At 45.5% G+C, this 25,057-nt stretch overlaps 1 protein-coding gene across 2 annotated transcripts in view; it reads right to left on the minus strand.

Moving 5' to 3' along the window:
- The window catches only part of MGMT (O-6-methylguanine-DNA methyltransferase), a 278,608-nt gene that overhangs the window by 242,126 nt on the left and 11,425 nt on the right, over positions 1-25,057 (minus strand). Inside the window, exons 1-2 of one of the 2 annotated variants that reach the window (XM_081573016.1) lie at positions 7,820-7,964; positions 6,434-6,660 (exon numbers count right to left, since the gene is read on the minus strand). The exons of the other annotated variant lie outside the window; for it this stretch is intronic. The gene's annotated coding sequence lies outside the window, so the exon portion shown is untranslated. Of the gene's footprint in view, positions 1-6,433; positions 6,661-7,819; positions 7,965-25,057 lie in introns of those variants that run through there. 2 annotated transcript variants of the gene reach the window in all.

Genomic DNA, 25,057 nt, shown 5'->3' on the forward strand with positions numbered 1-25,057 from the left:
GCCACAGGTTCCATTTGGGAACATGCTTTCTGCAGGGTGCTAGCGAGACAGAGTTGGGCCTGGAGAGAGAAATGCAGAGTGGGCCCTTGGCAACCTCTCCAGCCCCATGTCTTCCTCTGTGATCGGGACACCATGCGGACTGAGGAGACAGTCGGGGCTATCTCAGCCGAAGTCAGGAAGCATTACCCACGGCCCCTTAGAAAATCAAGGCAAGGCTGCTGGCCTGCTGGGCAGCCAAACCGCCTCTGCCCGCGTGTGAGTTTGCCCTGCACATGTATCCTCCCAGAAAAGACGACAGGCCACAATGCAGCAAAGTCTCTGAGCCTCCCTTACCCCTCTGGTCCAGAGTTAATCCCCTCCCCTCCCCTAGCAAAGAAGGGGCAGGTCTCCTGTCTCTTCTGAGCCAAGCCAGCAGGCTGAGGATAGGTTAGAGTCAGACTACATCCCAGTACTGACCCAGCTCAGAAGTGCTGGGCCACATGGGCCAGGCCAGGACGAGGCCGTCTCTGGGTACTGAGATCTGTGCACTGGAGGAAAATGAGGATGAAGCTGTGGGATCAAACCAGGTTCAAATGAAATTCATTGTTTAATATAGAAAAATCATTTTGCTCAAATTCTCTGATTTCAGACACTTGTGATACACATAGAGAAGATATACCTAAAATCCACATTTACACACAGAATCTATGTTTCAATAAAAACAAAGACCAACTCATAACCAATTTATCTACAAATGACACAATGAGTAAGTACTTTGCAAATATTTTTCCTTGGAAATAGGAATTATTACAAAATTACATGTAAGCTATACCCAATCTTTGTTCAAATAACTGATTGATACAATCATCTCTCTGTTGAATATTCCCACCACGACTCTATTATCTATTTCAAAAACTAGCAGAAATGTAAAACTTCTCACTACAAAATTTAGATGATACATTTTATCTAAGTTACAACAGATTGCTTCAGATAATATTCACAGATGAAAATCTTATCAATCTGCCATGTTAATCTCAAGGGTAACTTGAATTAGAAGAAAAATCCAGACTGTCAGAGTAAAAAATACTTTGATAATTAACTACTTCTTTGAACGCTAAGAATGCTACCTATTAGCAAGCAAACTAACGTTTATAAAGAACTTTTAAAGTTTTCTCCCTTTCTACAAGACTATCCACAAGATCTGGAACACAGCAACCCCAAGGAGGACGCAAGGGGAGACGGGTGGGGCTGGAAGCTCCCCATCCAGGAGAAAGACGACACGCAAATTCGTTCACTGGGGTGACGACGAGCATCCTGATGGAAACACCGCCGCCTTCTTTCTCGTTGTTTCCGACACTGAACACCAAGGCTGGGACAGTTTCTGGAATTGGCTCCTGTGGTCCCCGGGGGTCCCAAGAAGACGCCACCTGATGACCCACCTCCCTCACACACGAGGACTGTGACCTGCTGGGCGGTGTCCGCCTGCTGAGGAATGGTGTCCAAGGTGCGGGTCCAGGAGACGGGCGGCCCAGGCTGAGCCAGTGACCAAGCACGACAGATACAACATCCCAAACTGTTTAAAAGTTACCAAATATACATATTCTTACGGTGGTAAAAGACACATCTTTAGACTTGACATTTATAAGAGTACAATTCAGCATCATCAAATACTTTCACGATGTCGTGTGGCCGTCACCACTACGCAGACCAAACTTTATCATCTGCCACAGAAACCCCACTTCCGCCAGCTTGCCTCCCCCAGCCCCGGACAGCTGCACACTTTCATCTCTGTGAAGGTGACGACTCGAGGCCCATCGTGCAGGTGGAGACGAGAGTTCTCCTGCTGTGCCTGGCTTGTTTCACAACGAGCCTCATCCATGTGGAACGCTGTGCTGGCATTTCCTTCCTTTTAGGGCTGAGTAACACTCCATTGTGGGGAAGAGCCCCATTCCGTGGTTCACCAGTTCCTTCCTCCATGGACATTTGAGCTGTTTCCAATGTCTGACTACTGTGCGTGACGCTGCGGTGACACTGGTGTACAAACAGCTGTCCGAGTGCTTGCTTTTGGGTCTTCGCCGAGGAGCGGGACTGCTGGATCACATAATAATTCTATGTCTGACTTGGTGAAAGGAGCCACAAGACTGTTTTCTAGTTTACATTCCCACAATGCACTAGCATTCCAGTTTCTCCACATCCTAGCCAACACTTGTTTATAAAGTTATCATATAAACTTCTTCCACTTAGGAAACTGAGCCACGTGCGGACTATAATTCGCTAGATCCTCATCCCAGTTCCCAAGAAGGGCAGTACTAAAGAATGTGCTAACTGTCAGACAGTTTCACTCATCTCCCATGCTCGTAAGGTCATGCTGAAAATCTTGCATGCTAGGCTTCAGCATTATGCGAACCAAGAACTTCCAGATGTCCAAGCTGGATTTAGAAAAGGAAGACGAACCAGAGATCAAAGTGCCAACGTTCACTGGATCATAGAGAAAGCTGCTGCTGCTGCTAAGTAGCTTCAGTCGTGTCCAACTCTGTGCGACCCCATAGATGGCAGCCCACCAGGCTCCGCTGTCCCTGGGATTCTCCAGGCAAGGGTACTGGAGTGGGATGCCATTGCCTTCTCCGATAGAGAAAGCTAGGGAATTAAAAAAAAAAACCCCACATCTACCTCTGTTTCATCCATTACACCATCGAAAAGCCTTTGACTGTGTGAATCATAATAAACTGTGGAAAGCTCTTAAAATGTCTTCTCTAAGGTGGAATACCAGACCATCTTAGCTGTCTCCTGAGAAACCTATATGCAGGTAAAAAAGCAACAATTAGAACTCTATGGAACAACCGATTGGTTCAAGATTGAGAAAGGAGTAGGACAGAGCTGTCTGCTGTCACCCTGTCTGTTTAACCTATACACTGAGCACATCATGAGAAATGCCGGGCTGGATGAGTTACAAGCTGGAATCAAGATAGGTGGGAGAAACAGCAACAACCTCAGATATGCAGATGATGCCACTCTAATGGCAGAAAACAAAGAGGTACTAAAGAGTCTCTTGATGAGGGTGAAGGAGGATAGTGAAAGAGCCAGCTTAAAACTAAATATCAAAAAAAACTAACATCATGGCATCCAGCCCCATTACTTCATGGCAAACAGAGGGGGCAAAAGTGGAAGTGGTGACAGATTTCCTTTTCTTGGGCTCTAAGATCACTGCGGATGGTGACTGTAGCCATGAAATCAGAAGATGTTTGCTTCTTGGCAAGAAAGCTACGACAAACCTAGACAATGTGTTGAAAAGCAGAGACATTCCTCTGTCAACAAAGGTCCATACAGTCAAGACTATGGTCTTCCCAGTGGTCATGTATGGTTGTGAGAGCTGGACCGTAAAAAAGGCGGAGTGCCAAAGAACTGATGCTTTCAAACTGTGGTTCTGGAGAAGACTCCTGAGAGTCCCTGGGACAGCAAGGAGATCAAACCAGTCAATCCTAAGGGAAATCAACCCTGAATACTCATTGGAAGGACTGATGCTAAAGTTGAAACTCCAGTATTTTTGGCCATCTGATGCGAACAGCTGACTCACTGGAAAAGTCCCTGGTGCTGGAAAAGATGGAGAGCAGAAGGAAAAGAGGGCATCAGAGGATGAGATGGCTGGATGGCGTCACCAATGCAATGGACATGAACTTGGGCAAACTTCAGGAGATGGTGAAGGATAAGGAGGCCTGGCGTGCTGCAGCGCATGAGGTTGCAAAGAGTCAGACATGACTGGGTGACTGAACAACAACAACCCACAATTCAGGCTAATGACAGGACTGGTCATTTCCTGACCACCCCTGCATTCCCTCCCATGTGCCAGGCTCTCCGCATGCTTCTGCTGTAATCTGTAAGAGCCCCAACCAAGTGCATCCATCACTCTACTGACAAACACGAGGCTCAAAGACACGAGAGCGACTTTTCCAGAGCCCCATGGGTTAGGGAAGGGACCTTCTGACTAGAGTGCCGAGCTGGGGTAAGATCAATTGAGATACAAGTTTATCAACTACGAGTTAAATTAACCTGTAACAGAAAAATAAATGATTATATATCGAACTCCTGTCCTCACTGGATTCCTTAGGACAAGGCTAAAGCTGGTGTTTAAATTAGAACTAAGCTGATACAAGCTCCGCTACAGGCAGCCCATGACCCTGAGAACCTGTGATGACCCAGTGAAGGACAGCTCCTGGGGATGGAACTTGGGGATGACTGCCCCCGTCCTGGGGCCCCTTGAGCCAGAATGGAGGCCTGGCTCCCTCCTGCTGCCCCAAACCCCTGGCACAGTGTCTCTGCACTGCAGACACTCAGTAAATTGAATTCACTGCCCTTTCTCACCAGCCATGCCCCCAGCATGGAGCCTACTTTAAATCCTTGACCTGATAACACCAGACCCAGATGCAGCCAGGAGAGACAGCCTTGGGGAGGCATTCACCCCCAAGGGCCTGACCACTCCGGATCAACCAGGCACGGGGTCTGGGGAATGCAGAGTCTGCCTCGGCAGTGGGCAGGCCCAGGGTGGTGCTGACACTCCAGGGGCCTCTAGAGCTGCACAGACTGTCCAGCTCCATGTCCAGGGGTTCTGCTGCTGCTGCTACTAAGTCGCTTCAGTCGTGTCCAACTCTGTGTGACCCCATAGACGCCAGCCCACCAGGCTCCTCCGTCCATGGGGTTTTCCAGGCAACAGTACTAGAGTGGGGTGCCATTGCCTTCTCTGCCAGGGGCTCTGAGCCTCCCATTAACCACGTCTGCTGCCCTTTGTATATGCATGGGTGTGTGCTCAGTCGCTTCAGTCGTGTCCAACTCCTTGTGACCCCACGGACTGTAACCCATCAGGCTCCTCTGTCCGTGGGATTCTCCAGGCAAGAATACTGGAGTGGGTTGCCATTCCCTTCTCCAGGGGATCTTCCCGATCCAGGGATCAAACCCGAGTCTCCTGCATTGCAGGTGGATTCTTTACTGCTGAGCTACAGGGGAAGCCCCCCTTTGTACATGCTGAGCCCCAAATACCTCCAGAGAAGGGTCTCCACTTCACTCTCCAACACTGACATCTGGGTGAATGTGGTTTTCTTAAAACAGTCAAGTCAAAACTTAAGTGATGCGTACAGCAAATACTTTGGATCCCATCATTGCTTTGGCCACTAAGAAGGTTACTGCTTAATTCCCAGCCCATTTTGAGTCACGTTAGCGAAAAGGTGTGCCACTTGCCAGAATGCCAAATTTCTTTATTTCCCTGCCCTAATTTCCTGTGCCTAATCCCCTCATCTATATCTTACATATCCTGCCCTCATCTATATGTTGCATATATTTCATTTTAAAAATGAAACTAATATAATATTGTAAGTCAACTATGTGACAACTTTTTAAAAAGACCCAAGGCAAAAAGAGTTATTCAGAAGCTCCATGAACAGTGTTAGCTATGGCACCACAGACGCTGGGGACAGATCCACTACTGCAGGGGCAGGGCCCCTGGACTGCGGGCAGTTTATCAGCATCCCTAGCCCCCCCCACTGGATGCACCCCCTCAGCTGTGACAACCAATGTCTCCAGTGACAAACATCCCCTGGGGGCAAAATCATCCCCAGTTAGAACCACTGGTCTAATGAAGGGATACTGACAACAACTGGGAATTTTGGGGCCAGGTAGGCAGGGCTTGGTCCCAGACAGGTGAGTGATCCCAGCCCCTGGTGAGGTCAGCACTGCCCCTTCGGAAACACCTGAGGCTCCATGTCACTCTTAAGGGCAAATAATGGAGATTCTTCCCATCATAACATCTACTACGCTCACAGAACCAGGCACACCCGGAAATAAGACACCATGAGCAAGAACAAGCAAAACCGAAACAGGAGCCCGGAGAGAGGGATCCGTCAGCCGCAGGCAAGAAGCAACGCAGCCCCTTCTAAAAAAATCAGAAGACCATGGTGACAGGTTAACGAGGCTCATTGTGGTGATGATTCAGTGATACATACAAGCGTCATGTTGTACACCTGAAATCAATGTAATGTTATTTCAATTACACCTCAATAAATAAATGAACAAACAAATAGCTTAAACATGCCCACAGGTTCTTAAGACCAAGAACGACCATGTAAATCAGCTCCACAATCATTTTATAGCCCCCAAACTTCAGCCTGAAGTGTTAAAAAAAAATCAAAATACTCTATTTTTATTTTACATGATATGTATTACATAACACTAAAGCACACTGCTTGATATTTCATACTTACAGGCCCGTATCTTGATGCAGAAATGCATGCTAGGCTAGTCACAAAGCCCCTTTTGTATTACTGTGTTTTCATTTTCATCTAAACCAAGGGAGCCCAACAGGCTAAAATAACAGTATGCCACCTATCGGAGGACTGGAGGGCCACTGGTGGGAAAAGGGCCAGCAAGAGATGCCTGTGTAACATGGAATCCCCTTTATTTCACTTACATTTTCCAGATTCCACTTGCTGCTTCTGGAAAGGTTCCACCGGTTCTACCGTGGGGCAAACCCCACTGTCTTTATTTTCCCCAGGCCTATCTGCTCCCGACTCTGCATTCTCTTTAGGAAAACAGCAGACCAATGTTAGCCTCCCACAGTCAGCGGCACTATCACTTTAACTCTGTCTGATATTTCCCCAAGCCGGCCTCTTCTCAAAGCGTCTTCCGTGGTCCTCGCTGGGCGTCACACAAATTACCAAGTCAGAAAAACAGGAAACAAAAAATGAAACTTCACCCCTTACACAAGCCTCGACTGGACAAAGGTGACTGAACAGTGGCGGAGGGTCCCACAGTGCAATCACTGCCCTCAGAGATGCTCCCCCAACTCAGCCAGAAACCGGGGTGTCTGCTGCCCCACATGGGGTGTGATGGCGCAGACCCCAGTCAGGAGGGCTCTGACGGGGGGAGGATGACATCATCGTGCTTCTAGCCCTCAGTTCAGTTCAGTCGCTCAGTCGTATCCAACTCTTTGCAACCCCACGGTCTGCAGCACACCAGGCTTCCCTGTGTCCATCACCATCTCTTGGAGCTTGTTCAAACTTATGCCCATCGAGTCGGTGATGCCATCCAGCCATCTCATCCTCCATTATCCTCTTCTCCTCCTGCATTCAATCTTTCCCAGCATCAGGGTCTTTTCAAATGAGTCAGTTCTTCGCATCAGGTGGCCAAAGTATTGGAGTTTCAGCTTCAGCATCAGTCCTTCCAGTGAATATTCAGGACCAATTTCCTTTAGGATGGACTGGTTGAATCAAAAGTCTTCTCCAGCACCACTGTTCAAAAGCATCAATTCTTAGACGCTCACATTTCTTTATGGTCCAACTCTCACATCCATACATGACTACTGGAAAAACCATAGCTTTGACTAGACGGATCTTTGTCAGCAAAGTAATGTCTGTGCTTTTTAATTCACTATCGACATTGGACTCATTTGAAAAGACCCTGATGCTGGGAAAGATTGAGGGCAGGAGGAGAAGGGGACGACAGAGGATCAAATGGTTGGATGGCATCATCAACTCGACGGACATGGATTTGGGTGGACTCCGGGAGTTGGTGATGGACAGGGAGGCCTGGCGTGCTGCGGTTCACGGGGTCACAAAGAGTTGGACACGAATGAGCGACTGAACTGACTGACTGACTGAGGTTGGTCATAGCTTTTCTTCCAAGAAGCAAGTGTCTTTTAATTTCATGGCTGCAGTCACCATCTGCAGTGATTTTGGAGCCCAAGAAAAGAAAGTCTGTTTCCCCATCTATTTGCCATTTATTGATGGGACCAGATGCCATGATCATAGTTTTTTTGAATGTTGAGTTTAAGCCAGCTTTTTCACCCCTCTTTCACCTTCATCAAGAGGCTCTTTGGTTCCTCTTCACTTTCTGCTATAAGGTTACCGCTTTCTGCCTATCTGACGTTATTGATATTTCTCCCTGAAATCTTGATTCCAGCTTGTGCTTCATCCAGTCCAGAATTTCACATGATGTACTCTGCATATAAGTTAAATAAGCAGGGTGACAAGATACAGTCTTGATACTAGTTCCAATTTGGAACTAGTCCATTGTTCCACGTCCGGTTCTAACTGTTCCTTCTTGACCTGCATACAGATTTCTCAGGAGGCAAGTAAGGTGGTCTAGTATTCCCATTTCCGTAAGAATTTTCCACAGTTTGTTGTGATCTACACAGTCAAAGGCTTTTGCATAGTCAATGAAGCAGAAGTAAATGTTTTTCTGAAATTTTCTTGCTTTTTCCATGATCCAACGGATGTAGGCAATTTGATCTCTGGTTCCTCTGCTGTCTCTAAATCCAGTTTGAACATCTGGAAGTTCTCAGTTCATGTACTTGGAAGTTCTCCAAGCCTAGCTTGGAGAAATTTGAGATTACTTTGCTAGCATGTGAGATGAGTGCAATTGTGTGGTAGTTTGAACATTCTTTGGCATTGCCTTTCTTTGGGACTAGAATGAAAACTGATTTTTCCAGTTCTGTGGCCACTGCTGAGTTTTCCAAATTTGCTGGCATATTGAGTGCAGCGCTTTTACGGCATCATCTTTTAGGATTTGAAATAGCTCAGCTGGAATCCCATCACTTCCACTAGCTTTGTTTGTAGTGATGTTTCCTAAGGCCCACTTGACTTCGTATTTCAGGATGTCTGGCTCTAGGTGAGTGATCACACCATTGTGGTTATCTGGGTCGTGAAGATCTTTTTTGTACAGTTCTTCTGTGTATTCTTGTCACCTCTTCTTAATATCTTCTGCTTCTGTTAGGTCCATACCATTTCTGTCCTTTATTGAGCCCATCTTTGAATGAAATGTTCCCTTGGTATCTCTAATTTTCTTGAAGAGATCTTTAGTCTTTCCCATTCTATTGTTTTCCTCTATTTCTTTGCACTGATCACTGAGGAAGGCTTTCTTATCTCTCCTTGCTATTCTTTGGAACTCTGCATTCAGATGGATATATCTTTCCTTTTCTCCTTTGCCTTTCATTTCTCTTTTCTTAGCTATTTTTAAGGCCCCCTCAGACAACCATTTTGCCAAAAGCACTGCCTGAGCTTTTCTGTTCTGAATACGTAGAAATTTATTATAAACTACTGTTCTCTTATTTACATCAGAAGTTCTTCCTAAGTAGAACAGGTGGGTAAATATGACCCATGGATTTCACTTCAAGACTCTGAAGGGCAAGTTATAAAGTATGTGTATTTAAAAGGGGGCAGCGGGTTGGACACCGTTGCCATTAGGGAGATTGCCAACACACATGCAGAGACGGGGGAGCAAAACACATTTGCAAGAACTTTATTTAAACTCATTAAAAAATTAACAATAATACTTAACCTTTGACGTCTAAATGATTTAGTCAAATATTTTATCTAAGCCTGTAACTTTCAGATGAGGGACAGTGTAAAATGAGAATAAAACATCTGAGCCCCCTGGATCTGACAGAATTCCAAGCCTGCTTCCACCTGAGTAATAGAAGAGCTGAAGCCAGAAACTGCTAAATAAAAGGCAATGCAACTAGGCATAACACAATAAAAGATATTACCTTCCAACTACATTATTGTTGCCAATTATAAGATTCACTTCAACTTAATTTCAAAAGCACAATCACCTTCAACAGAAACAGTCTCTTTTTTAAATTTCAAGGAGTATTACATTAAGGCAATAACTCACCTTCCAGCTATAATATCACCCTCCCTTATTGCAACACTACATTTCAAAAATACTTCTCATCGACAAGTCAGGCTAATTCGGGTTAATTTTATTGTATTTTGGTGCTATCTCACATTTGTGTGCAATTACCTTTATCATTTTATTGCCCAAGCAGAAAGTAATCAGAACAATTATTTGAAAATGGAGGTTTATAAATTCTAAATCACAGTTGCTGGCATTTTTGATAAAACAGCAGCTTTATCTCGGGAAGTGGCAGGGACACGGGATAAATCACGCATCAGTCAAGTGTGGCTGACCCCCAAGCGCATTGCACAATATCAGAAGTGCTTCCGAAGAAACTTTCCAGCCTCATCCATCATCCTTCATAATACTAAAATAGCTACACACCTGAAGAACAGAAGCTAGAGGATAATAAAAAAAGAAAAATTTCCAGGCAGCACGGGCAAAACCATTAACTGCTCTCCCTTTTAAACTGTGAGATACAGTCCATGCACATAAACAAATATGACTCCACAGTAACTCTGAATATCTGTATTCATATTCATCAACTCAGTTTTAAATATAAATGAAATATGGAGTAGAGTCATAGAAAGAAAAAGCATGTTTCCCAACTGCGCGCATCTTTATTCTGTTTGGGCGCGGCTGCCCGTGTGGCCAGGCTGCCGTGCCGCCACCCCTCTTCTCTAGGTCTCATTTTCTCCAAAAAGTCTTTGCATAAAAAAAAAAGAATGTAACTTGATTTTAAAGATGAGAATAAAGGGAGAAAGCCTTGAGTCCCCACAATGGTTTTCCTGAAGTCAATTACAGGTGGCGTGGGGCTCAGGACATTTAGGAAGGCAGGTGGCCTGGTCCTCACTTGTCACACGGGGGACAAATGGCCTTCGGACTGGGCTGCAGCCTTCCTTAGGGAGAGACAGCCGCCACATCCCACCACACCTCTGGCATGCCTTCACCATACCTTGCTTTAGTTCATTTTTATAGAGCGAAAGAAAATAACCATGTGATCATCTGTTTCCTTTTTAATAAAGCAAATACCCCAAAAAAGAAGACTTCTGCACGTTTACATAGGTGACCCCATGCCATCGGATACCAAAGGTCTAGCCGGGTAGGAACAAAATTTATGAGCTGCATATGCCTGGCACTGCGCCAGGTGCTTTGCATACATTATCTCATTTACTCCTCCCAGCAACCCTCAGGTAGAGCAAATGACTTGAAGACGAGAAAACAGATTGGGAAGGTGAGCAACGAGCCCAAGGGCCCAGCACGGAAGTAGCAGGTGGTATTCAAGGTCAAATCCAACACACTTCAACTGGATTTCTGCGGGACTGGCAACTACCTCCCAGAGGCAGACACATCCCACCATGTTAGCAAGGACAGGCTCAGCCACTCTGCAGTGACAGACGCCACCGAACAGCCCCTGCGGATCTGGGGGGCTCACAGAGCAGGAGCCTCCCGGAGGGCCTACAGGCGTCTCCAGGTCACACGCTAACCTGGCAGCCACGCAGGAAGGAGTGTGTGAGAATCAGGCACCAGCGCGGAAATGCTTCAGCCCTCCTAGAACAGCTTCCAGACATCGCCCAAGATGCTCAGCAATTTTCAGTCTTCATCTAATGAAAACTCACAATAAGTTTGATTTCTATCAGCTAAGTTTTATGGTCCTTTCCCACCAGCAAACTCAATTCCAGTAAAAGAAAAAAAAATCATGAAATAGGAGTCAGGTATAAGATCTTACATAACACAGTATCTGTAAAGATATCAATTCTGAATATTCATTGGAAGGACTGATGCTGAAGCTGAAGCTCCAATCCTTTGGCCACCTGATGCGAAGAACTGACTCACTGGAAAAGACCCTGATGCTGGGAAAGATTGAGGGCTGGAGGAAAAGGGGATGACAGAGGATGAGATGGTTGGATGGCATCACCTACTCGATGGACTGGAGTTTGAACAAGCTCTGGGAGTTGGTGATGGACAGGGAAGCCTGGTGTGTTGCAGTCCATGGGGCTGCAAAGGACCCAACATGACTAAGTGACTGAACTGATAAAGTATTTTCTATGTATATATATATCTCCGGGAGATAGTGAAGGATAGGGAAACCTGATGTGCTGCAGTTTATAGAGTCACAAAGAGTTGAACACAATTTAGCAACTGAACAATAACAATATAGTATTTTAATAAAACACTTGCTTTTCCACACCTTGAAGTATGAATACTGTGTGACCCCAATATGTTAATGTAAAATCAGACCTTAAAGAAGGTTTTCTTGTTTATCTAATGAATTTTCAATGTTTCTGTTTACAACAAAGATTCATGGATTTAGTTAAAATGCACCAATTTGACAAAAATGGGAATTAAAAGAAAATAAGCTTACAGAAAACAAAAATAACCTAAATTAATAGAGAATCCTATGAAATGTAATTACTATTCTTCACATAAAATAGTATCAGAGGACCTTCACTGTTTTATTTCTTCTCAATGTATGACGTTTATATATTTGAAAATAAGCTAATTAGCTGGTCAGTTTACCTGAAAGCATGCCGTCGATTCTGAAAACAAAATGACTTCATTTTCTCTCTATGTCAAGCCTGAATTCCTAACCACACTGACACAAGTAATTAAATGAATTCTGCCGACTGCCTTTTGTGAAGCAGGCACAGGAAATACCCTCCTTCACAAACGGGATCTCATCTACCAAGCGACCCCTGTGGTAGTAACAGCCAATACGATGACAAAGGTTCACCAGAGCCTGTTTAAAAGAACCCGTATGTAAGTAAGTACGTGTCCATCACAAGAGCCAGGTTTCTCACTGCTGGAGACAGGCGATGGCGAAACTGAAATGTATTGTGTTGGACTCAAACTGCAGGTACCAGGGCAAACCCACAGTTTCTAATGTGCCCAGAGATGGCAGGGGCAGAAATAAATGCAAGTGCATTCTGGTGTGCATATGTGGCCAACGTACACACACAGACGGCCTGGCTCCATCCACTCACAGGGGCCAGAAGCATCAGCCCCTCAACAGCAGTGAGCACACCCATGCCCAGATCTTGGCTTCTAAATCTCACATTCCAGGAAAAGGAACATAGGCTCCCTGAAGAAGTGGGTAAATCCAGGACTGGGGCAGGAAAAATACAAGATAAGCTTGGATTACACTGTGGGGCCAAAAAGTACTAGAAGGTAGCATGTCAAAAAGAGGAGCCAATCTCAGTGGGTGTCCAAAAGCCATTTGACTAACAGAATAAATCATGGTAGTATCAGACTACAACCCATGATATAAAATAAATATCCATGAGTCCATACTAACATAGATAGTTCAGTGAATAAAGCAGTAAGTGGGAAAGAACAGAAAGTTCTTCACTCACAAGAATTCCAATTAGTAAAAGAAGAAAAAATGAAGGAGACACATGCCGTCTCAACACAGCAATAATTGTTGCAGATAAGATCCAACAATGAATGCTAAAACTAGCAGGTGAAAGCCTGGGAGCCAGGGTATGTGCATGGTCTCACAACACCTCCATCAAGATATTAATTACAGAGAAGGACACTGTAACTGTACAGTTGGAGAAGCACGACCAACTCCACCTTCAACCAGTGACCGCGCTTAGCATTGCCTGCAAACGACACGTGGACACTGTACGTGCCGTGATGCCTTGAGGGGGTCCTCACCTCTGTGCTTTTCTCACCAAAAATGCGAACTTCGACCTAATCAAGAGACCACATCACAAACCCAAAAGAGAGACATTCCACTATATAACTGACGGGTCTCCTTCCAAAGTGTCCAGGTCACAAAAAGAAAGAGAGAGGGACCCCACGAACTAGACATGGGGGAGCCAGGCTGACTGAATGCCATGTGGGGTCTTGGACTGGACAGCAGAGCAGAAAAAGGACACAAGTGGAAAAACTGCTGGAATTCCAACAAGGCTTACAGTATCACACAATACTAATGAATGCTGATTAATATGCTAATACCTTGTACATTAATTCCCTGGCTGTGGGAACTGCACAAGGTTATGTACAAGGGCCATGTAAGACAGTAACACTATGCACAAATAGATGGACGGGGTACAGAAACAAGGCTAAAGTTATTCAGAATAAAAAGTCAAAAAGCTCCCTGACTCCACTGACAACCTGTGTGCATGCAAGGTCTATCCTGACCCTTAACACCTGGCCATTCAGACACAGAGAGACAGGACCAGGCAGGGTGAGAGACATCTGCAGGCCTTTATCACCCCCACTGCCCTGGGTGGGGAAGCCCAGTGGACAGGCATTAGCGTTCCCAGCGTAAATCCCTCCTGCAACCTCAGGTTCAGAACCATGACGCTGCATGTTTGCCTTTGAAATGCGTTGGTACAGAGATCCAGGTCTGGGGAGGGGGATGTGAGTTGTTGCTGGGAAATAAAAAGGTTAAATAGATCATAAATTAGGATTAGCGTCAGCTCGCCAGCAGCTTTCTATCACATTATAAATCAGACTAGAGGTGGGGCACCTCCTATTTAAAATCAGGAGCCACTCAGAAGATCTTCTCCATAGCTTCTACCCCAATAGGTCTCTCCAGCCAAAGAAAAGGAAAACATGAGGCCATCAAGCCCAGCATGTTAGAGGGGAGTAATTAAAAGGGGAACAGGGACAGATTATACATGAGTATACGTAAAACAATACAAAACATTACTTGGGGAGGAAATTTCCCCCCGTATTTTTTCCCAGAAATACCCAGTCCATGGAGACAGCCAGAGTCAGCACAATCACCTCCAACAGTCGCACAAGCTAATGAGACAGGAGCCGGGAGACCTGGCCCAGACTTCACAACCCCGAGCGAGTTCTGGGTCAGGCTGCATAACTCGGACGGAAATAATGGCTGGAGAGGGCCACCAGTATTTTACCTAGACATTTTTATAAGGAAGCCAGAGGTTGAGAGCACAGCTAGGATAACTATACGCATTTCAATTTTACTAAAATGTTATGTCCCTTGAGCCAAGGTATTAATCTTGTTATTATACAAAAGCAGTCTCTTCTCACTGGCCATTCATTCAACGTGAATGAATTTTAAAATGTACTTGTTGTTGGATCATATGAAAAAGGCAAATAGAAAGTATGCATAACTAAGGAGGCTCAAACTAGATCGGGAGGTCTGGGGGGGGCGGTGCGGGGAGCTGGAGAAAGAGTGACAGTGAGAACCACACATCTGTGCCTCCCCTGCCTGCCAGCACAGGAGACACGAGAGACTTGGGTTCGATCCCTGGGATGGTGAGACCCCCTGGAGGAGGAAATGGCACCCCACTCCAGTATTCTTGCGTAGAGAATTCCACGGACAGAGGAGCCTGGTGGGCTACATACAGTCCATGGGGTCACAAAGAGTCAGATGCCACTCAAGTGACACAGCACAGATGTTTATAAAACATAAAGCAAGACCCCAAAGAAAGACATGATTAATTTTCTCTTCTTCAAAAGGATGAGGATAAAATTATAAGGGAGTCTCCAAACAACCAGACCGCCCTGGTCACCCCGCGCTCTCTGGGTCCAGCCACCCGCAGGGGCAGGTCCGCTCGCGCCCGCCCCTCGCCCCCGCCACGCCCGAGCACCAAGCACTGACAAAGAGTCACCTCTGTCAGCGCCAGACACGGGCAGACACCGAGCGGTCCCAGGGAGGCTCTGGGAATGTCCTCACAGCCTCTGTGACCAGACGCGGGGCTGTTTCTGCGGGAACTCACACCCGGATGAGGCCCTGAGGTCATTTTAACGACGTGCAGAAGCTCTGCCTAGAAAACGGGGAGGAGTCCTGGCGGCGAGAGATAAGCAGGGCAGACCAAATGCCATCCGCGTCTGGCAGAGGCAGCGCCCCGTTATCGTTTCTCCCCCGCACAACGTGATCGACTGTAAGGGGTTATTACATAAGACGGCTCCAGAATTTTGGAGCAGGCCCGACTGCAAGGTGAGAATTGTCGCTCTCTACAAGCAAACAGGAATTTAAAAGTTTGGGGGGTCATCCATCATCTGTAATGAGTCATGATCAGCCAATGCACTGCAGAGGATGTATCTTATCACTTGGCCTATAAAAGCTTCTGATCCATGGGGTAAAAAAAGCACGCTGAACTTTAATAAGCACTCAATTATAACAAATAAACCCAAACACCTAATTACCAAGTGACTATTTATAGTTGCTAAAATAACTTAACCCAGTTTCACAAAGCACATATTTTAAGATTCATAGAAAAATCCTGCCCAGTTCCAGCATTCGATACTACATTTATTTTGCTTGCACCCAGAGGATCAAGAGATCTGTAACTCTAAATTACATTATTTGTACCGTAAATTCAAAGAGAAATTAGTCTCATTTATAAACAGCAATTACTTATAACAGAAAACTGAATTGCAAATTTAAATTGTTAGTTTTGACAAAAATCCAAAACCTGGTTAAAGAAACACTGTGAAGCTGACAGAAGAGCTCACGTATGGTGTCAGCAATGGCTCAGTTTACTTAAAGGGTTTTTCAAGACAAGCGAACTTCCAAAAAAATCCTTTATTCTTCTCTAATTTGGCCTACTTTGTATTTTTAGTGTCCTGTTCAAATTCCTCTCCCCGTGGAGGGGATGTCCCTATTAAAACAGCACAAAGAAGGAAAAATCTGTAATCTGTACAACAAAAAAGAAGAGATTTTAATGCTCAAATTTTTAAATTTAGTGATAAATTAAAAAAATAATAAAAACAAGAAAACCAAATGTCAGAATCAGAGTGGATTCTGAAGACCACTATGTAACATTAAACAAACATTTAATCCGTCTAGGGTAGCCGTGTCCTACACAGCAGCTATGAGTCATGGGGGGCCACCGGTTTAAATTTAAATGAATTAGAATAAAAATTTAAAATTCAGTTCATAAGTCACACTTGTCACACTCCAAGTGCCCAGTAGCCATGTGACCAGTGGCTTCCACACTGGATGGCACAGGTATATTCTATTACAGCCAAATGTTCTGTTGGCGGTGCTGGCCAACCCAGTCACTGTCACATTAGAGAAACTGAGGCCCAGGAGGTAACAGGTCGACCTGCTGATAAACCAGGAGCCGACCACTGAGCACTGGCTGTTCCCTCAGTCACTACACCCAACATGAGCCCAAGCTCCACTAGGTCGGGGCCCTGTCTGCCGAGTTTAGAGTCAGACACACACCCAGCACATCCCCACCTAGGAGATGAGACCCTCACAAACAGCAGGTGGGTGATGCTTTGGATGAAGATATGAATAAATGACCGTAATACTTCTGGATCCAAAATTACAAGATGTAGTCCCCAAAATCAAGAAGCCCAGAGGCTGGTTAAGAATTTCTCTAAGATACAGGAAGACTTCCCTGCTGCTGCTAAATCACTGCAGTCATGTCCGACTCTGTGCAACCCCGTAGACGGCAGCCCACCAGGCTCCCCCGTCCCTGGGATTCTCCAGGCAAGAACACTGGAGTGGGTTGCCATTTCCTTCTCCAATGTATGAAAGTGAAAAGTGAAAGTGAAGTCACCCAGTCGTGTCCGACTCTTAGCGACCCCATGGACTGCAGCCCACCAGGCCCCTCCGTCCATGCGATTTTCCAGGCACGAGTACTGGAGTGGGGTGCCATCGCCTTCTCCGGAAGACTTCCTTACTTGGCTGTATTCTCAAAAATACCACATTAAACACCTTTGCACACAAAATTTTCTTTAGGACAGAGTCTCAGACATGAAACTACTCTAAATACCCAACAATAAAATCATGTTACACCTTTATAATGGGATACCATGTCATCTCTTCTTAGGACACCATGTCATCCCTTCTTAAAGAGATGGGAATATCAGACCATCTTACCTTCCTCCTGAGAAATCTGTATGTAGGTCAAGAAGTAACAGTTAGAACCAGACATGGAACAATGGATTGGTTTCAAATTGGGAAAGGAGTACATGAAGGCTGTATATTGTCACCCTGCTTATTTAACTTCCATGCAGAGTACATCATGCAAAATGCCGGACAGGGTGAAGCACAAGCTGGAATCAAGATTGCCGGGAGAAATATCAATAACCTCAGATACACAGATGACACCACCCTTATGGAAGAAAGCAAAGAGGAACTAAAGAGACTCTTGATGAAGGTGAAAGAGGAGAGTGAAAAAGCTGGCTTAAAACTCAACATTCAAAAAATGAAGATCATGGCATCTAGTCCCATCACTTCATGGAAAACAGATGGGGAAATAATAGAAACAGTGACAGACTTTATTTTTGGCGGCTCCAAAATCACTGCAGATGGTGACTGTAGCCATGAAATTAAAAGATGCTTGCTCCTTGGAAGAAAAGTGATGACCAACCTGGACAGCATATTAAAAAGCAGAGCCATTACTTTGCAAAGGTCCGTCTAGTCAAAGCTATGGTTTTCCCAATAGTCATGTATGGATGTGAGAGTTGGACCATAAAGAAAGCTGAGTGCCAAAGAATTGATGCTTTTGAACTGTGATGTTGTAGAAGATTCTTGAGAGTCCCTTGGACTGTAAGGAGATCCAACCAGTCCATCCTAAAGGAGATCAGTCCTGAGTGTTCATTGGAAGGACTGATGTTGAAGCTGAAACTCCAATACTTTGGCCACCTGATGTGAAGAACTGACTCACTGGAAAAGACCCTGATGCTGGGAAAGATTGAAGGCAGGAGGAGAAGGGGACAACAGAGGATATGGTTGGATGGCATCACCGACTCGATGGAAATGAATTTGAGCAAGCTCCAGGAGTTGGTGATGGACAGGGAAGCCTGGCGTGCTGCAGTCCATGGGGTCACAAAGAGTCGGACATGACGGAGAGACAGAATTGAACTGATGTCATCTCTAGAAATTATGTTGGCAAAGATTTCAGTTTCACAGATAAGCACTTATGAAAAAAGATCAGGTAAAATAGCTAAACACAAAACTGGGATTATCCCACATACAGAAGTTATCCCATGTGATGTGTGTGTGCACATATGTGCATACACATGTACATGTGCATACTATACAGTCAAAAGAAGAGAAAACAGAAAATTCAAGCAGAAGAATGTATTTCCACGATACTGGTATTAGCAGACAAGAACTTTAAAATAATCACGATTGTTGTGTTTAAACATAGGAAGACAGACAAAATGAATGAGACAGTGGAGAATTTTAAATACTAAATTGAAACACATTATTAAAATATGAAATGGACATTCTAGAACTGCAAACACAAAGCCTGAAATTCAGAACTCACTGGATAAGATTAATAGGAGATGGAAGAGTGTAGGAAACAGGATCTGTGATTGACAAGACAGGCCCCCAGAGAGAATGCAAACCATGGCAGGGAAAGAGAACAGGAGGGTGAACAGCAAACAAGAACCCCAGAGCCGTGAGGACGCAGGAAACAGGACCAACTCCTGTGATTGAAGCCCAGGAGGAAAGGAGGCAGATGAAGAAGGGACGTACATGAATCAATGAGTCGAGAATTTTCCAAAACAAATAACAGATACCAACCCAGCGATTCAAGAAGCTCAGCAAACTCCAAACAGAGTTCAGTATGAAGAAAACTCACAACTAACCACACGGTTAATTAGTTTCAACCCACAGAGAAATGGAAAACCAGAGAGAAAAATCTTAAAAGCAACCAGAGTAAAAAGTTCCCACTGCCTTCAAAAGGGCAAGAATAAGACTGACAGCTGATGTCTCCACAGAAGCCTCAGAAACCAGAAGAAATTGAAACGAAATGTTTAAACTGATACACAAAATACTGAGCAATGGAGCCCATGTTTTGCTCAGGGCAGAGGAGGGTGGGGGAGCCCAGGGAAGGGGAGGAAGCACGCAGAGAAATGCCACTTAGTGACGAGGGGACAGGGGTCCTGCTCATGATTCTCACCGCACAGCTTACGTGTGTATCTCATATACCCCTCAGTAGGTTTCAAACAACACACAATTTTAAATGGTAAGAAAGGAGAGGACCAACGAGGGAGCGAAAGAAAAAAGGAAAGAAAACATCTGCATCAGAAGAACAGGGAATACCAAATTAGTATAGCAAAGAACCCTGAAGTCAAAATTCCACACAATGGAAAAGTGACAAAACCTGGAAATGTGTACCTGGTGATTGGAACTAGCAATGAAGACTTTTTCCAGAAGCTGAATAGTACCCTAAGAGAGACTTTCAAACTTAATCATCTGAGACTGGAAAAAGAAATTAGTTTCCCATTGGAAACCAGCATACTATGTATGTCTGTACATGCAGGCTAAAATTTATATGTAACTGCAAACTTTGTGAGTAAACACACTTCCCCTTTCGTTCCACAAGAACTCCAGCCACGTGGCGTCACTGGGGCGCTGTGAGCCCTCGCACACACGGAAGGCACCTGTCCTGTGGGGGACACACTGGGCAACACCGCAGCGGTCATGGCCACGCGTTCCGTCCGCCCGTGTGACACCCACGCGGGCACAGGCACACCCCCGAAGCACCCCCACGTCCTCGCACACTTCTGTGAACACGGGCACTGCTTGTTAAGGTTTATCTTATATGGGAGCACAGCTGATGGACAGTGTCGGGTCCGTTCCAGGTGCACAGCACAGGGAAGCACACACAGACTCCTACCTTCCCAGGTGTGCGCACGGCCGTGAGAGGAGCACAGGGGAGACAGCCCGGCCTGCGGGACCAGTGCTGAGCAGGTCACACGGGCCCCCGGACAAGAGGCTCAGCTCTCACCTGCGGAGCTCTCTGGATGGCCAGACAGATGGTTACAGGGGGTAAGCGCTCTTAAACATCACTGATGAAGGTCCAGGCTGGCCGGAGATACACCTGCAGTGACTGGAGATTCAGCTGGGAGAAATGCACTCTTCCCCGGTCTGGTCTCCTCTTAGACAGCATGAAACAGCAATTTCAGAGCCCTCAGCAAACTACCTTTCTATCGACGCCACACATTTAAAACCACAATGGTGACAAGACAAAAGTCAGCTGAACTGAAAATGCCCTTAATTTTCTCTGACTTCCCAATTGTGTCCTTTCCATATGGAGCTGGCTGGAACCGTCCTCCTTTGGATATGGCGGTGGTTTAGTCACTAAATCACGTCCGACTCTTTGCAACCCCACAGATGATAGCCTGCCAGGCCCCTCTCTCCATGGGATTTTCCATGGAGAATACTGGAGTGGGTTGCCATTTCCTTCTCCAGGGGATCTTCCTGACCCAGGTCTCCTGCATTGGCAGGCGGATTCTTTACCACTGAGCCACCTGGGAAGCCCCTCCTTAGGAGTAAAACCCCAAATAAGACGCTTTAAATTTCTTAACAGAAATTCAACTTGTTTCTACCAACATCACCAGACACCTATGTGTCACTCACCCATGAGTCACTCCCAGCCTTGACCTGGATCTACCTAACATAAGCAGGAAACGCCCCGGGCCCTTTAAACACAGGAAGTAGGCAGACACACGAGGGACAGGAGTGTCGCAAGGCCAGCAGGAGAGGGTGACCCCTGAGCTGCTCCCACCTTTCATTCTGGGGACGCTGGGAGGATGAGGCGTCACCAGAGTCCAGGAGGTGGGACCACCGGGAGGAGCCAGAGCCACAGGTGGCCAGGGGCTGCTGGGGTGGGGTTGCTCTCGGCAGAGGCAAGTGGGCACAGATCAGACGGGGAACAGCCATATCTGCAGCCCTCACCTGGAGCCCTCCCCTCTGCCCCAGCGCCTCTCACGTCCACCAGAAGTCAGAGCCGAGCATGACCACATGGGACAGCTCCAAGGGCCACCCTGCGGCTGCCCTCTGCTTCCACAGAACGCCGGGTGGCATAGACCCACCCCGAGACACTCCCTGCAGTCAGGCCTCTCCCTGCACCCTGCACCTGAGTCAAGGAGGGCCTGCAGTGCGATCCACCCGGACCGTCCCTCTGAGTTCCCTGAGCAACAATGTGATACGCTTGGCTTCCACTGAGGACTCACAACAAAACAAACTCGAACAGAACCATTCCTGCATTTTTTTAAAGCCAACATTAAATCACTTACCATCTCTTATTCTAAAATTCCTAGACACACTCCACAGGAAAAGGTTTCTCTCTCCTGAATGGTGACATTCACTTACTAATTACACCCTTTTCCCTTTTCATCATGGCTGCCTGTAGGCTCCATTTCAGATTCATCTGGACCTGCGAAAGCTATCCTTGGGCTTCCCTGATAGCTCAGATGGCAAAGAATCTGCCTGCAATGCAGGAGACATGGGTTCAATCCCTGGGTTGGGAAGATCCCCTGGGGAAGGGAATGGCTACCCACTCCAGAATTCTTGCCTGGAGAATTCCATGGACAGAGGAGCCTGGCAGGCTACAGTCCATGGGGTTGCAAAGAGTCAGACATGACTGAGCAACTAGCACTTTCACTTCAAGCAATCCTTAGCCTAGGTTTCCTGCCATATTTAATTTTCTTTACTAGCACATGGTTCTCTGGCAACCACAGTGACCTAAATACAGCCAAGAATCAGAAAACAAACAGAAAAGTCTTCTGTCAGCCAAAATGCTGTCACAAAATCCATGCACTAAAGGTCCCAGACTCTGAAGCCAGCCTGCCTGGGTTAAAACAGCTACAATGAATATGTCTCATATGTTCAGGAAAATAGAGGAAAACATAAACATTATGAAAAACATAGAAGATGTAAGAGAGACCCAAATGGAATGCAGATGTAAAATAGACTATCTAAAATGAAAAATCACCTGATGTGACTAACAAAGTAGATACGGAAGAAGGGGGAAAAAGTGAGTGAAAATGAACATACAACATTTTTTAAACTATCCAGGAAGAGAGAGAAAGACCGACGAAAATGAACAGCGCGTCAGGAAGATGCAGGACGACATTAAGCGGTCTAACACACATGCAATTAGGAGTCCCAGGAAAAGGCAGAAAATTATTTGAAGAACTAATTACTATTTCTTCATATCTGATTAAAACCTAGACTCACTATTGCAAGAAACTCAATGAAACCAAAGCAGACGAAAACATAGAGAACTAAACCAAGGCAAATCATAAACAAATTGTGAAAAAGAAGTGACAAAGAAAAAAACCTGAGACGAGGTCAGAAGAGGTGGGGAAAAGACGTTACACAGAGGCACAAAATTCAGAGGGACAGCACACTGATCATCAGAAACTATGCGAGGCAGGACACAATGGAACATATTCAATCAGAATTCTGTGAGAGGCAAAATATCTTTCAAGAATGAAAGTGAAAATACAGCCTTATTCAAAAAACAACCTCACATACTAGCAGACCTTTATCTGAGAAACACTGGTGCAAGTTCCATAAGCGTAAAAAAGGACTGCCAGATGGAAATTCATATTTCCCAAGAGTGAAGAGCATGCAAATGGTAAGTATGCAAATAAATGTAAAGGTTTTTTTTCCAATTTTAATCTCTTTAAAAGACAACTGACTGCCTAAAACAAAAATAATAAAAGTATATTTTGGAGTTTATAACATATGTAGAAATAAAACATACTAAATAAATAATATCCCCCCAAAAATAGGATGAGAGAAATTGAAATATACTCACGGAAGTTTCTCACACTGTACATGATGACGAATAATATGATGTGAATGCACACTATGGTGAGCTCATTATGACCGTTACACACCCTAGAGCCAGTAAGAGCTGATGTAGATGCGTGGTAAATTGAAATCATTTTTAAAATATATTCAAACAGTCTCAACAAAGGCACAAAATGGAGGGAGGAGAGTGAGGAACAAAGAGAACAAGGAGAAAACAAATATCGAGGTGGTGCCCTTGAGCCCAGCCACGCTGGTGATCACACAACAGGTAAGTGGTCTGAATACTTCGACTTTAGAAAGACCTTGTGCTTAGCAAGCTGTCTACAAGAAACACGTGTTAAATGTAAAGATAAAACGTGAAACGATGGGCAAACATTCACCACAGAAACAGTAATGGAAAGAAAGCTAGAGAGGCTATCTGAACACCAAACATAATCTCAAAACAAGGAAACTGCTAAGACTAAAGGCCATTAAGAGTAAAAGGGTTAATTCACCAAAAGGACATAAAAGTTCTAAACATGCACGCACCTAATAAAACACTGAAACAGATAAAGCGAGAGGAGAACACAATAGGAAACAGACACATCTCCAGCAACAGTTGGTGATTTCAACACTCCTTTCCTATAATTTATAGAACAGGGAGACAGAAAAGCAGTAAGAATATATTAAACACAACCCTTGAGCAACAAAAAATGTTTAGTGTTGCTTAAATGAATTAGAAAATATTTAAAACTTTTTCAATGTTAACTTTCAACGGGGTATTGATGTATGACCCTGGAGTCTCTAGGAAGTTTTAGGAGTGCAAAGTTGCCGAGCCCAAGCAGTGATAGGAATACAGGCATGGAGGGAAGAGTCCTGTGATCTCGCCCTGCCCACCCCACCTGCTCTCTCCATCCAGAAAACCCAGGGCCTTTTGGAAGCCGATCGCCCTCCTGCAAACACGGGAAAGAACAGAGGTGCACGCCTGTTTCCCCACCCAAAGCCCAGAGCACAAGCAGAGGGACATGAGAGCACCGTGTGCTACCAAAGGAAAACACCTCCTTTCCCATCTGTTTAAACACTGGCTGCCACCTCCACCTCTACCGTCACCTGCACAAACTCTTCCACACAAACCTGATCACATCTCTCTAGGAGACTTCCTCCTAAACCACCATAGAGAACTCATCGCTATTTCGGCTTAAAGCTGGAAACGAGGAGGAGGGTGAACAAATAATGGTTTGGTGGAGCAAGTCAGCATAGGAATGTGAAAACAGTTAAAACTCATTAGATTTCTGGTCAAGACACAAGACTGCCGTCCCCCCAAAATCAAGCAATCTATTCTAATTGGGTTCCCATGGTAACTGTACAATTGGGTTTTTCAATATAACATCCCGCAGTCCCCATGTACACTTGTGAAATATACTTTGAGCAGCCTGAAGTGTTTTTACGTTACAGCGCTCCCACATCAATGACTGCACGTCCCCGCCCTGCCTGCTGGTGGCAGGGCACGCTGGGGGCACGGCACGCTGGGGGCACAGCACGCTGGGGGCACTTGCGGGATCAACACAAGTGCCGTAAGGAGCACAGGACACCACAGCAGTTATACAAAACTGGCCACACACTGGAGCTCCATCCAATCTGCTCTGGGGACAAACCGATACTACTATCGTCACAGAACCACGTTTACGGACTGCACGCCACACCACGAGGCCCCTCTTATTGATTTCAAGGTTAAACAGAATCAATCACTAATAATTACAAGAGGGGCCTCAAGGTTAATCATATTCTTAGACTCTCAGTACGGAATTAAATGACAAGCAGAGCTGCGCTGATAAATAAACATAACTGAGGATCCAAACCCACATTTCAGGCGTTAATAGAACGGTACTAAGCACAGCACACAACCCCACCCCGGACCCCAGCCTCTCCCCGCTGGAACAC

This window comes from Giraffa tippelskirchi, chromosome 2 (genome assembly GCF_054371585.1).
Source record: "Giraffa tippelskirchi isolate mGirTip1 chromosome 2, T2T-mGirTip1v1.2.pri, whole genome shotgun sequence".
Classification (NCBI taxonomy): Eukaryota; Metazoa; Chordata; class Mammalia; order Artiodactyla; family Giraffidae; genus Giraffa; species Giraffa tippelskirchi.